The following is an 11,546-nucleotide window of genomic DNA, read 5'->3' on the forward strand; positions in this document are numbered from 1 at the left end:
GGGAGAGCACTAGGTGAACCTCCTTTTCCCTAAGCCAGCCCCAGGGGAAGGGGCATCCCACAGTGCAGCAGTGCATGCCCTGATCACCCCAGCTAGGACTGAGCTTGGGAGTCCCCACTCAGCTGTGGGGTGATGGGAACAAGGTCATGGAATGTGCCCGGTGATGCCTCCACTTCCCTCTCAGGCCATATCTGAGCCCACCAGCACCCAGCACACATGGAGGGGAGTCAGGGACCTGACATCCCCCATGAGGAATTCCACTACTACAGCCCCCCTGACCCCACAGTCCCCTTCAGTGGGCAGCCCAGTGCCCTGCAGCCGCTGTCTCACCTGTTACAGTGCGTGGGCTTTGCTGGAGCTTGCTTGCTTCCTCTCCTGGTGGGTGAGCTGGGGCTGCGGCTGCCGCCTGCTCTTTAAACCCCAAATCCCTGGTGCTGGGCGCCAATCCTGCTGGTGGCGGGGGTGGAGGGAGGGGACGCAAAGCCCCAGTCCCTGCTCCCAGGGCCAGCACCAACAAAAGACAACTGTATTCTGTGTCCTCCCTGTGTACCCAGCGACCCGGCCAGCTGCTCAGAGACAGTGCCTTGAGATCCTGGAGCTCCCTGGGTGCCACCACCCCCTTCACCTGTATTGGAAAGGCAGAAGAGGTGTAGGCAAGCCGTGGGTTCCTGATTGCAGCTGTGGAGACTCACAATATCCCCAAGGACCCGTCTCTGCCCGCTCGGCCATGTCCTTCTGCCTGGAGGGGTGTGAGGGCAAAGGCACTTTTTGTCATTCCCTGCTTCATGTGCTCCTGAAAAAAAACAGATGGGCTGATGGAGGAAGATGAAGGGGTCGTGGCTGCTGCCATGGTGCTTATGCTCAGGTGACTCACCCCATGGGACCCTCGCAGCCCCACCCTGCTGGGGCCATAGAGCCAGAGAGCTGCCTGCAAAGCATCTCTGTGGTCCGAAGGCCGAGCAGCCTGTGCTGCCTCATTAACACAGGGTAAATGTGTAACAAGCTGTTGGCCAGGCCAGGGCAGTTGGAGCCTCACGGCTCATTTCGCCCACCCAGCATGCCAGGATCTGGGTATGTGGTGGCTCTACCCAGCAGGATCCGCACATCCAGGGCAGAAGGGAGAAGAAAGGTCTGTCTTGTGGCTGGGCATGATGGAGTGACTTCAGCGCTTGCTGGGAGGAACGGAGAGGGCAGTGAGCTGAGCTGGGACAGGAACAATCCCATTCTTGGAGTGGGAAAGCTGACACACCACCCACGCCTGCCCCTGCCTCCGAAAGGCTGTGGCTCAGCCCAGCTGCCCACCAGCAGGGCACATGGGTGGGAGAACCGGGCTCTGCTTCATGGTGCCTGCCGGCACCGGAAGCAATGGGCACTGATTTAATAAAGGAAACAAACAGAAAACTCCATTTGAAGGCAAGATTTTTTTCCTCGGTATAGTAGTGGCCAGGTGCTGGCATGGCTGCGTCAAAGGCTGTGGAGCCTCTGGCTGTGGAGATAGGCTGGGTTGGCAGTTACTCTGGGATGGGAGGGGAGTGCTAGGGGCTCTGCCAGCACTGTCTGCTCTGGGTAGTTGTGTGTGGTAGTTTAACGTTGGGGGGAATTTTCAACCCACCACATTATGTCAGACTCCAGCTATCTTCCTGGATCTGTGCCCTATGCAGGAATAGAAGGGCTGGGAGGACCAGGAACTGGGATGTTGGTGCCGCTGCAGAGCTGTACTATGCCTGTGTGGCTGCAGGCCATGGTGTGCCAGAGCTGATGGGGTGTTGATGCACACCTCACTATGCTGTGCTATGCTAAAACCACAAGGTACTGTGCAGTGTTGAGCTCCATGGGTAGCTTTTGGTTGTCTGGGGGCCCCAGGGTGTGGGGGGCCCACCACTGGGGAGGCACCAGGTGGCACACCCACCCCTTAGAATCTGTGGCAGTTTAGGCTGGGTGTCCCCTGCCACTGCTGCATGAGATACACCTCTGGTGTCCTGGGTGCCCACCCAATAGGGGTGGGCACAGGAAACGGCATATTTCTACCCATAAATCCTGTGCCCTATAAATCCATCTGCAGAGTCATATTCTTCCTCTTTCTTCCCTCTCTGCTCCCATGGGAGATACTCTCTCTTATCAGGTAATGCTGGGGGAGTATCCTCAAGGCCACTTAGGCCTGTCTAGGCCTAATGCCAGGAGGAGAATGGAGGGGGGGGCAGTCTCAGACCTGGCCAGCCTGAGACTTGCCTAGCAGTGGGAGGGGGAAGAAAGAGCCCTGGGGGTTGGGGTTTACCCTCAGGTGGGGAGTAGGGAAGGATTGGGAAGCTTTGGGAATTCTGTGAGGGGTTCTGTATGCTTTTGGGATATTCTTGGCACTATCCTTTGTAGTCTTTTGTAGCTTCACCAATTGCTTTTCCATTTAAACTTTCCATCACTCTCCAATCCGTTTGTGTGTGTCATTCTTTTGTCCCTTTCGGGGCAAGAGATGTTCTGGCTGGCCTCAAACCAGCACAGAATCATAGACGTTTTGGTTGGAAAAGACCTTTAGGATCATCAAGTCCAACTGTTAACCCAGCACTGCCAGGTCACCACTAAACCATGTCCCTCAGCACCACATCTCCACAGCTTTCAAACACTGGGAGGGATGGGGACTCCCTCACTACCCTGATCAGTCTGTTCCTGTGGGAGAACATGGGAGAGGAGCCAGGGCTGCCCCATGGTGGGATGAGCAGCGTGGAGAGAGGGCTTCTTGGGATGCAGGGGCCTGGGGAGTGCATGGACCTGGGGGCACATGGGCATGATGGGGTGGTGGGTGCTGGGAAAGCCCCAGTGGGGCCAGGAAAGATGAAAGCTGGGAGCAAAGAGGACACAGGCAGGGTACAGGCAGGGTGCAGAGACGACCCTCTCTGCCTCTCCTACCCTCAGCCGCCGTCAGAGGGCGGTCGGGGCCCATAGGTTGGGCCGGGGAGGGGCTGAGCCGGGGCGGGGCCAGCGTGGCGTGGGCGGGGACCGAGCCTTACGTGGGACGTGCAGAACTCGGATATGGGACAGGCAGCGCTGGGGCGTGGGGGTATCCAGAGCCGCGCATGGGGCAGCCGGTACCGCTGTGGGGTTGCCTTGGGCACTCTGGTACTGGGGCTTCTGCCCCTCTCCCACCCGTGACCGTGGTGGCAGGGCAGAGCCGTCCCCAGCCATGGCGCAGATGTCCCGGGACGTCACGGTACAGCAGCATCTTGCGTGGGCGGTGTGCCGGCGTCACCAGCGCCATGCCTGGTGATTCAGCCGGTGTGAACCGGGAGCGGCTGGCTGGCTGCGGCCGCGGCACTGCCCTCACCTTGCCGGCGGCAGGACGGGCAGTGAGCAGTGCGCTCTGCAGAGCTGGGGCAGCTGTCCGTGCCCTGGCACCTGTACCTCGTCCTCTCCGAGGACAAGCCGGAGCGGCAGTGCCAGTAAGGTGGCTGGAAGCCTGTGTCCCCTGTCCCCGCTCTGGCCACGGTACAGCCGCTGCTGGTGGCAGCATCCCCCACGCCCATCCAGGGCATGCTTCCGTGGCGAGCCAAACCTGGAGCTGGTGATGGATGGCTAACAGGTGGTGCTTACTGTCCACAGGCAGGGTGGGGTTCCTAGAGATGCTGCAAAGCAAGTGGGGGGCTTTGAGTGGTGTGGGGTACACTGGGGAGAAATGGGACTGGAGCTGTCCTCCAGCATCTCCCCATCTTGCAATGGGAGTGGGGTGGCCCTCTGATGGGGGAGGCCCTGGAGGTATAGCAGGGTGGGGGATTTCCATGAAAAGCTGTGTTCTGCTGGTGGGGAAGGGTTTCGGGGAATTGAGCTGCGGGGGAAGCAAGTAGGGCAACTAGGCAGGGCCGGGGCATGTTCCCCTGGCACATGATGGTTGCCTGCTTCTGGACGGTCCCAGCTGGCCCACAACCCCTGGGACTAGCCCAGCCCCATGGCAAACAGCACTGAACTGAGCAAGGAGAGACTGTCCAATACCTGGAGTTAGCAGTCACAGGGCCACCCCAGCTGTGCCTCAGCACTTTCACCACTCTGCTGCCCACTGCAGCACAGCCCTTCCACCAGCATGCTGGATGCTTACACTAGCTCCTGCTCCCTCCTCCTGGTTCCCAGCTCAGCCTCTGCAGTCCCCAGACTCTCTTCTGGCTTTGGGGCAGGTGGATTGGTACTGCTGGCAACTGCTTGGCAGTAGGGGTCCCAGGGATACTGGGGGATGCCATGTGCCTGGCCACGTGGTGGAGGCTGGCTGAGGCTGTTTTGCTCTCTGTTTGTTCAGCCGTGGGGGCGGTCAGTGATGTGGATCGATCAAGGCTGATGTCCTCTGGGCAGCCAATTGTTGGCCAGGTTGGAGGGGAGGGAGAGGGGCAACCGCCCCAGGGCTTTCCCAACCACAGAGTGGGCTGCCATGCCAGCACTGCCCAGCCTGAAATGGTGCCGCACTCAAACCACCCAAGCACATGGTTGGGTGATGTTAGCAAGGACCAGGAGATACCTACAGGAACCCTGGCATACAGGTGGCACACATCACCTGAGCTCCGCTGCTCCGGGAACGTGGGGACCCTGGTGCTGGGGGACATAGCAGCCTCAGCCCTGAGCACCAGCATATCACTTTGTGCTTCTTCCACTGAATCATTTTCCCTGGTGGGCCATGAAAGGGCCTTTATCCCTTCACCTTTTTGTGTGTGTCACGTTCGGCAGGCCCCAGTCTGGCAGTCTGGCCCTAGGACTGCCAGTCACCCTGGTGACGGTGGGGGCCTGGCACAGTCAGGGAGTGAGAAAAATGGCTACATGAGCTGTACCTGCTTCCCAGTCAGTTCTGGACTCACCATCAGCTCACAGGGAGAGGAAGGATATGCCTGTGGCTGCGTCTCTCTTTTCAGTCTGGTTATTTAGATCTTTAAACATGTTACTGTCATGTGGGCAAAAACGCATCCCTGGTCCTTCCCTGCTCCCCAGCCATCTGCCACCCCATTGCTGAGGCCCTGGGCAATGTGCTTGTCCCCCCTTGGGGCTCTGCTAGCTGTCTCCACACTTGTGACAGCTTGCTGGGGAGCTCAGATTTGAGTAGGAGAACCCCCAGGGCACTACGGATACCCCCAGCATTGCCCTACATTTCCTTCCATTTCCCCATGCCAGGGCCCTGCTCCTTTTCTGTAACTGCCAGTTGTGGCTTGGCCCTGGACCTGGCATTCCAGGGAAGGTTGTCCCTTCACCCAGCTCAGGTGGGGTTTGGAGTGTAGGGCAGCCCAGCCTGGCTGTCCTGTGCTGCCAGCAGCATCCTGTATGTCCTTGGAGGCTCTGGGAGCTGCCTGTACTCCCTCCTTGTCCATGGGAATCCAGGAGGCCAAGGTCCCTGTGGGATGGAGGACTCCAGGGCTTGAGGAGCTGATGGAGGGCAGCTCATGGCCTGGAGACTTTTCATGTGTGTGGGATTGTCCCCTGCAGACTGGCAGGTCCCTTGGCTCCCTCAGCATTCTGGGGCCCTGGCACTGTTCTGAGGGACAGCTGCCAGTGCATCCCCTTCACAGGTGATAACCATCCCCTCTTTGCCTGCTCAAGAGAAAAATCTGCCAGCCCTAATCTAAACTTTCCAATTAAATGTGGGGAGCAACGGGACTCAGCAACTGGAGACACTGGGGAAACAGGCTAAGGGACAGAGGAGGTGGCCCAGATCTGAGCACTGACTACTTTTTGAGACCATCATGGCCACTTGGGCTCTTTTGGCTTTAAAGCTATTTGAGTTGCATTTAAAAGCATTAAAGTCCTTGCAAAGTCCTTGCTTAATTGCCTTAAAGGCATTTAAGCCATTGCTGCAGGATGCCAAGTGCACAGGAGCCTGGCCCTGGTGGATCTGTGGGTGCTGCCAGTGGGGATAGCAGGCATGGGACTGTCCCTCCTGGGTGGCAGATGAGCTGTTCCTGCTTGCACCTCTGGAGGTGACAGGTCCTGCTGTGCTAAGAGGAAGAGTTCATCGCTATCTCCAAGGGCTCAGGGCATCCTCCTGCCTTCAAGTGCCTCCAAGCAGCTGTGTTCCTGGATAGCTGGAAGCCACTTGGGCACTGGTCCAGTGGGGGACCAGCATCCCAGTGGGAGCTGAGTGTCCCCAGGACCCTCCTCAAAACCCTGCAGTGCTGTGGGGATGAATGGCAGGGTTACCCTGGGGCTCGTCCTCGGGTCCTTGATTCCCAGTGCCATGCTTGGCAGGGAAGTGATTGAGGGCAGAGATAACCACCCTTCAGGTCTGGTGAGCAGCGCTTTGCTTCTGGCTTCTGTAAAGTTAATTGGTTTCGAGGTTCCAGGAACAAACGAAGGAGAAAAACCCACTCTGCCGATGTGCGGAATCATTGAATGCTCTCTGGTGAGTTATAATTGCAAATCATGTTTTGAAATCACATTAACCAATTAGTCCTTGTTGTTGTTGTGCCCTGCCACATGACAGTGTGTGCCGCAAGGGAGCCACGGTCAAGGGCAAGGGCCATGAGCTGCCCCCCACCAGCTCTGGTCCTGGGCACTGTGCTGCCAGTATCAGGGAGCTGCCCTGGAGGAGGGTGCTGGGGGTAAAAAGGGTCCTTCCTAGTCACAGCCTCAGGCAGGTGTCACCCCAAGGTCCTCCCAGTCTGCTGTGCCAGCTACAGGCGTTGCCCTCCTGCCACTGGGCTTTCCCAGTCCCTTCCTGCTCCACAGTGTGCCCCACTCTGCCTGTGCAGTGTTGCCAGTAGGGCAATGGGGGTCTCAGAGCTGTTGAGGGGAGCTGGGGCCGTGCCTGTGGGATGGTCAGTGCTAAGGATCAGAGGCACCCACTGGCATGTTCCTGGCAAGGACTGGTGGGAGGAGGATGCTGCTTGGGCTGCAGATTTGACTGTTATCATCACTGCATCTTCCTGCCATCTCTCATCTTGGCCCTGGGAACAGTGGGCAGTAGCAGGCAGCAGGCACAGAGGCTGAGCAAGGAAACCAAGTGTGACAAGTGGAGCATGCCCTGGCCACACATGGCACCTGCTCCTTCACAGCTGGGTCCTGGCTGGCCTAGTCCATGCCCGGATGCTCCTGAGGCTGAGTGGTTGCTAGGGGCTTGCATTAATCTGCTCAATTGCTGCGTGGCTGAAGGGTGAAAAATAGGACAGCTTTGGGTTGAGAAGCTTGGTGAGAATTCAAATGGCACAGTGGTGGGCTGTGGCAAGGCACAATCTTTATGACACTTAGCTCCCTGCCACAAATGAGACAGGGTGCTGCTGGCAGGACATGCCATGCAATGCTGTGATGTGCCATGCCATGCATCCTCACATCTGGGAATCTAGCATGAAACTTTCCATTTGGCTGGAGAAAACCACATGGCTGCAGTTTTGCAACTGGCTGGGGCTTGTGTGCAGGCCTGACACCTCCAGAGCTGGCAGTGAAGCTGCCCTAGGCTATGCCATCGGCTGGAGGGCTTGGGAGGCTGAGAGGAAGGTCTTAGCCCACCCTTTTCCTAGGCAGCCCCTGGACACAGTGAGGGGAGTGGTCCTCCTGCAGCTCCCTGCTGTGTGGCCAGCCTGGTGGCGTGTATCTGGACCTGCCACATGTGAGATGCTGGTTGTGGGGGCCCTCTGGGACAGACTCTGGGAGGTTTGGGGACATCTCTGCTCCCTTTACCCTCCTCTCCTTCTCATTGTGTTGATTTTCCACAGCACTCTTAGAGAGGGGCATAGTCACCTGACAGCTGGGCGCAGTGGGGCTGATAGTTTTGCCTGCCAAGCTGAAAACAGGAAAATGATGGAGGGGGATGACACATGCTGGATAAGAGAGGGGGAAATAAATAGGGGGAAGGGCTTCATTTGTTCCAACAGAAAAAGAAGAGCAACATTTGGAGATGGGAGGGAGCAGGCAGGCTCTGAGTTGCTGCTTGCACTCTGGCTCCCAGTACGCCCACCCTGACAGTGGGTGTAGAACCGTGTGCAAGAGGTCCACATTGCCTGTCCCTGTCCCTGTTCCCAGCTGCCTACATCGTGTTTGCTTATAGGGTGGTAGCTCTCAAACACCTTTTACAACCCCCAGAGAGGTGTGTTGCTTCCATCTCTGCACTGGTGCCACGTAGCCAGTTTTTGCCTTTGCCAGGGCAGAGGAAGGGTTAAGCGAATGGCTTGAGCCCAGCCATGCCCGTGGCCCTGAGTGTCTTGACTCCCCCCTCGCCATCCTGCCAAACCTGGCTGCCTCTGGTCCCCCCCCTCCCCGGCATGCCAGCCAGCGCTGGTTCAGCACTTACGCATGCTGCTGTTATTAGAAATTAGTTAATGGATGTCTCTGGCTGAAGCGGAGCAGTGGTAACAGGAGCCTGGGATTGTGGGGAGCGCAAGGGCTGAATATTTAACACCCCCTGACTGAGGGCAGGGAGAGTGGGTACCTCTGCTGGTGGTGGGGCAAGGCAAGGGGGCTTTCCTCCTTCCAGTTCCACAGCGACGTTCGCTGCTGGCCGGCGGAGTCCTTTCCATCACAGGCTGCCTGAAGCTTCACAAGGGTTTATGAAAGATATGTGTAACACAAATAAAGCCTCCCAGCAACGCATGGAGCCGTCCTGCCGACATGCGGTGGCTGTGCAGGGCTTGCTGCTCTGCCCGAGGAGGTGGAGGGTGCATCAAGCCCCAACCTTGCTGCTGCGTGGACCCCAAAGCTTTTCCTCCAAAGTAAAATCCAGGAAGGGTGGAAGAGCAGGAGGTGGCTTGGGGGTGACAGCCCTTGGGAAGGGGCAGGGTGCCTGCGAGGACACAGCTTGTGGATGGCAGCAGGAGGGATGCTTTTGGGAGAAATTTCCTCTTCGAGGCACTTCTGTGTGGATCGACCCCAGAATTGTGTCTCCATGAAAAAAAAAAAAAAAAAAAAAAAGGTGTTTCAGCTCAAGTAGGGAAGTTTGATGGAGACCAGAGGAGGTGATTGGAGTGTCCCCCCCAAACCTGGGTAATGTTGTGATGGTCCCACACAGATACTAATCTACTAGTTTTGGGAGGTGCCAGGGTGGTCACTGTGGGTGCAGTGGGCATTCTCAAAGCAGGGCATCCAGCAGGGCTGGTTTAATGTGAGGGCAGCTTGAATTTGCCAGGCTGGAGAGAGATTGTGGCTGTGGGGTGTGCTGGTGAAGTCCTTCGTGAGCTATTGGGTGATTCCACCCCTCTCTAAGAGTGGATGAAACCCAGCGCCCATGCTCGAGGTGTTCTGGATTCAGCCCTTTGAGTTAGACGAAAGCAAGTCTGACAGCCCTGTTGCTCTGAGTGCCAGCCACTGACCTCTGGTCGGTGCTCTGGGGAGTGATGACTGGTGGGGTTAATACCCAACTGGGGTAGTGATGCCCAGTGGGTTGGCAATGCCAGGTGCAGTGGTGATACATGGTGGGGCATCGGTGCCTGGTGGGTGGCCATGCCCGGTGAGGCACCACAGTGCCCGGTGGGTGGGTGCTACCCTGGGGGTGGCCGTGCCCGCTGAGGCAGCAATCCCCGGGGCGGGGCCGAGGCGGAGACGGAGGCCGGTGCGCTCCCCCCGCCGCAGCCAGTCCCTCCCCGGCCCTGCCTCTGGCGCGGCGCGGAGATTGGGAGCGTCCGCGCTGGGGGCGGGCCCGGCTTCGGTTTAATCTCCGGCTCCGCCGCGATTACGGCTGCAGGATAGTCTCTAATCCTCGGCACCGGCCACCCGGGGCTGTTCGCCCCATCCCTCAGCAGAGGCACTGTTGGAGAGGGGGCAGGTAAGTTCTTTTCAGTCTTCCCGGTTGCGCTCACCCCTTTGCTTTTTGCTTGGGCAAACTCCGTAGCTGGAGGCTGCCGGGACATGGACCTCTCGTCTCCCCTCAGTCCCTCCCGCACCCCGCTCTAACCCCACTCCCCATCTCCCTTCGCCCCTCTTCCGGCCCCGCTCTTCTCCCGCAGCCCCTGCAATCCCCTGCTCCACCCCTTCTCCTCCCGGAGCCGCGCAAATCCCGCCGCTCCCGGCAGCAACGGGGGAACGCTCCGGGGCTCCTGCAGCGCTGGCAGGTGGCAGCGCCCCGGGACTGTTTGCTTTGCTCTTCTCCTTCCACTTCCCTCTCCAGCTGCTGAAACCCTCCGCGGGTGGGTAAATCCTGCGAGGGCAGGGCGAAGGCAGAACCTCATCTCGCCACCTTTCTACCGTGATGCCCAGGCTAACCTCCAGCCTCGGCACTGAATAATAATATTACTGACGACCCCCAACCCCCTTTTTCTTTCCTTTTTTTCCACTTTAATTTTTAATCGCCTGTGGGAGCGACATATGTTTCTTAAGGCTGGAAGCGGTGGCAGCCAGGATCGGGTATCAGGGTGCTGGGGTGAGGAGCAATGCGTGGCAGGAGGCACGGATAGGGAGAGCGATGCCAGGCGCTTCTGGGGTTTGTCTGGGACGTGCGTGTGGTGTTTCCCCAAGCCTGGGTATTTATAGAGCCTGGCTGGCTGGGGCAGCAGTGTGGAATGGCAGACGGGACATTACATTCCCGACGGCCACGCGTGTCCCATGCCAGCCAGCATGATGGCCTGCTCTGCCCAGGACAGCCTGCAAACATTCTGTCAGAGAGAAACCTTCCCCCACGGGGAAACTGAAGCATGGCAGGTGGCTGCTGGCCTTGATCTTCCTGTGCCAGCAGTTGACTCTGCAGTGGCATGGGTGAGTCAGGGCACCTGGCAGGTCCCCAGCAGGTGGGATGGGGGGGAGGCAGAGCCCCGATGTGAGGCCGAGCCCCTTCTGGCTGGGGAGGGCATGGCTGTGTTCAGCCAACGTGGAGGAGACAGGGAATTTTCCACTGACGTTTGGATCACACCCAAGCTGAGCCGTTACAACTGCCCGATCCCTGCTGCCCGCCACTGGCATGCATTCACCCCTCAGTTTCGTGGAGGTACCCCAGAGAAAGCTTTCCCTGCCCTGCAGTGCTTCTGTATCCCCCACAGTCTCAGTGCTAGTGTGTCCTGGCTCTGGTTGCCAGGGATGCTGGGGGGGGCAGCGGGGACACCCTGTCCCACCCGAGGGTGGTATGGGGATGCTGGCACTGTGGGGGAGCCTGGCTGAGGCATAAAGGGCCCTGCAGCACCCGGACACACTGCAGCTGTAATCACAGGCTGGGGCCACAGCCACGGCAAACAAACAGGCACCGGCAGAGCCTATTTTCCTTGGCGCACAGGGAGAAGGGGAAGGAGCGGGATCCCACGGGTTCCTTTGGAAGTGCAGCCCTTGAGAAAACAGAGGCAAGTTGGGGACTAGATAGCCCCCCCCCTTCACCCTGCCCTCCTCGCTGCATGAGTCTCAGCCGCCACGCACCTCCTCAGCTGCTGACGCAGGTCTGGGGCCCGCTGAGTCCCCCATGCTGGTGAGGGGATGGCCACTGTGGTCCTGTTGTCCCTGTGCTGAGAAGCAGACAACAGGCTGGCTGGCCTGATGGTGAGAGTGACAGTGCTGGGTGGTCCCACAGTACTTGGGCAGGTTGTGGTCCTGGGTTAGGACAAGATGCTCTGCTGGGGGTGCCGGGTTGGCAGAGTGGCACACGAATCCATGGCTCAGGCCAGTTCCTCCTGGTGTCCACA

Source organism: Indicator indicator, chromosome 15 (assembly GCF_027791375.1).
Source record: "Indicator indicator isolate 239-I01 chromosome 15, UM_Iind_1.1, whole genome shotgun sequence".
NCBI lineage: Eukaryota > Metazoa > Chordata > Aves > Piciformes > Indicatoridae > Indicator > Indicator indicator.